Source organism: Oncorhynchus kisutch, linkage group LG14 (assembly GCF_002021735.2).
Source record: "Oncorhynchus kisutch isolate 150728-3 linkage group LG14, Okis_V2, whole genome shotgun sequence".
Classification (NCBI taxonomy): Eukaryota; Metazoa; Chordata; class Actinopteri; order Salmoniformes; family Salmonidae; genus Oncorhynchus; species Oncorhynchus kisutch.
In genome coordinates this window covers 80,788,370-80,791,186 of record NC_034187.2, presented here as the reverse complement: position 1 = coordinate 80,791,186, position 2,817 = coordinate 80,788,370, and the positions used below count along the sequence as shown (strand labels likewise).

At 39.9% G+C, this 2,817-nt stretch overlaps 1 protein-coding gene across 5 annotated transcripts in view; it reads left to right on the top strand.

Annotated features, from left to right (window-relative positions):
* Nucleotides 1-2,581, top strand: part of LOC116353432 (protein 4.1-like) — a 61,882-nt gene extending 59,301 nt beyond the window's left edge. For all 5 annotated transcript variants that reach the window (XM_031789048.1, XM_031789046.1, XM_031789047.1 and 2 more), the window contains one exon: nt 1-2,581. This exon is cut by the window's left edge and continues 428 nt beyond it. The gene's annotated coding sequence lies outside the window, so the exon portion shown is untranslated.
* The last annotated feature ends 236 nt before the right edge of the window (nt 2,582-2,817 follow it).

The following is a 2,817-nucleotide window of genomic DNA, read 5'->3' as shown; positions in this document are numbered from 1 at the left end:
TCTTTCTCCAATTTGTCTGGAGATTTTAACAAGAATTTTCAAAGGACATTTGGTCTTTAAATTGTGTAGAGATTGCAGGGACTTTGTTCATATTTTTCTAAGACTTTTCTTATTGCCGTAATTGGAAAATCGGTATCTTCAAAGTCAACTTTGAAGGGACTTTTATTCTGAAGTGGGATGATAGCAAGGGATTTTGGGTGATTTTTCTGGGACTCTTCAACCATCGTGATACGAGGATCCCTCTTCAAATCAAACTTTACAACCAAGTTTGGTTTCATCTCTTGTACAGTACAAAAAGTTATATTTTCCCTCTCAATGTGAAAAATATTTTTTACATTTAAGTGTTGAAAATATTTTATTTCATCCAAACTTTTTGGGGGCCCTATTTAAGTCTTTGTCGTCTTTTGAAGATATGACATCATTATCTATTCGTCTGGAGGATTTTCACATCTTTTTTGACTGTTTTAGGTTGTCTTTGTTGTTGTAGTTACACTGGGGGGGAAAGGGGCTTCATCAGGACTGAAGGGAGAGAAGCAGTGTATTGACATTACATTTATTATATTATTGACATCCTCTTTTATTTCTGTGTATTCATACATCATTTTAGATCACCCTGACTTTACAGGTTTGTAGTTAGATGTTTTCACACAGCATTCCAATCACCAGCTACATAACAGTCATTCATTTATACCGGGCATGGCAGAGCAGTAGAGGCAACTTTACAATGTCCTGCATTAATTTACCTGTATTTCTACTTTTCTACCAAAGGGGGCAGTGTTTACTCATTTAGAGAGATGGACCACTACGCAGAAGAAGTCAGTTGGAGAACACTTCATGCTAAAGGCCAAAAATGTTTAATTGGGGTTGATTCGAGAATCAATGTTAAAGGCCCAATGCTGTCAAAAAATGAGATTTTTCTGTGTTTTATATTTCCACTCTATGAGGTTGGAATACTACTGTGAAATTGTGAAAATGATGATAATGCCCTTTTAGTGTTTGAGCTATTTGAACAGCCCAACTGAAATTTCAACCTGTTTTGGTGGGGATGGAGTTTTGGCTTCATCAGTCAGTTAATTAGAGTTCCAAACCTCTCTGCCAATAACAACTCGTTTCCAGTTTCCTCCTCCCAACTCAGGCCACTCCCAGACAGCCCTAGCAAAAATTCTTGTTTGAGAATTTGCTCTTTGCTAAGAAGCTATTTTTGTTTATTTTTTACCATTTTAATTAAAAAACAATCACAGTAAGGTATTGTTACCCAGAAGGTATGTGATATTGAGATAAACATATATATTTTTTAAAGAGCTTAAAAAGGAAACAGAAAGTCTCAATTGGGGATTTTGGGAACACATTCCCTCTGGGAGCCTCTTTGGTGTTCTCCTTTTAGAAGACTACTAGTTACATCAGCACAAAATGAAGTTATTGTTATCCTTATCTGTTTACTCCCATGCCTTTTATCTGTGAAGAATACCAATTTAATTGATCCTCCTGTGACGTACACACTGTCCCTTTAAGTAACAACAACCCAATATAATAAGCAAAGAGTACAGTACACATAGTTTTTAAATGTTTTGGTCTAGTTTAAAAACATGATGTTGTTTTAGGACACATAATATTACAATGTTCAATATCCAATGTGTTGTAGTTCTTTCAGTGTGTTGTTTCTTCACCTTCCTCTTCTTCATTGTGGCACTCTCTTTTCTACATTGGTGATGGACGGAGACTAGGAAGAACCAGCAAGCCTATACATCTAAAGGTCATGTTTATTTTGTCATAGTGATATATATCTGTCTCTCTCTCTCTCTCTCTCTCTCTCTCTCCCTCTGTCTGTCTCTCTCTCTCTCCCTCTGTCTCTCTCTCCCTCTGTCTCTCTCTCTCTGTCTGTCTCTCTCTCTCTCCCTCTGTCTGTCTCTCTCTCTCTCCCTCTGTCTGTCTCTCTCTCTCTCCCTCTGTCTCTCTCTCTCTCTCCATCTGTCTCTCTCTCTCTCTCCATCTGTCTCTCTCTCTCTGTCTCTCTCTCTCTCCTTCTGTCTCTCTCTCTCTCTCCCTCTGTCTCTCTCTCTCTGTCTCTCTCTCTCTGTCTCTCTCTCTCTCCCTCTGTCTCTCTCTCTCCCTCTGTCTCTCTCTCTCTGTCTCTCTCTCTCTGTCTCTCTCTCTCCCTCTGTCTCTCTCTCCCTCTGTCTCTCTCTCTCTGTCTCTCTCTCTCTGTCTCTCTCTCTCCCTCTCTCTCTCTCTCCCTCTGTCTGTCTCTCTCCCTCTCCCTCTCTCTCTCCCTCTCTGTCTCTCTCTCCCTCTCTCTCTCTCTCTCTCTCTCCCTCTCTCTCTCTCTCTCTCCCTCTCTCTCTCTCTCTCTCTCTCCTCTCTCTCTCTCTCTCCCTCTGTCTCTCTCCCTCTCCCTCTCCCTCTCCCTCTCTCTCTCTCTCTCTCTCCCTCTCTGTCTCTCTCCCTCTCTCCCTCTCCCTCTCTCTCTCTCTCTCTCCCTCTCTGTCTCTCTCCCTCTCTCTCTCTCTCTCTCTGTTTCCCTCACTGTTAGAGATAATATGTAATAAAACAGCATCGCTAAATAAACACACCTTATTGTGAACACCGCTTGATATTTTGTTCTGTGACAGGTTCTTATGTCCAATTTCTCTATTTTCTTGTCTCATGAGGAAATGATCATTTCTCAGCTATTTTCATCATTGTGAAATGGATCAAAATAATTTTATCATCAATCATACACACAATACCTGATAATGACAAAGCGAAAACAGGTTTTTAGACATAAAAAAAAACTGAAATACCTTATTTACATAAGTATTCAGACCCTTTCCTATGAGA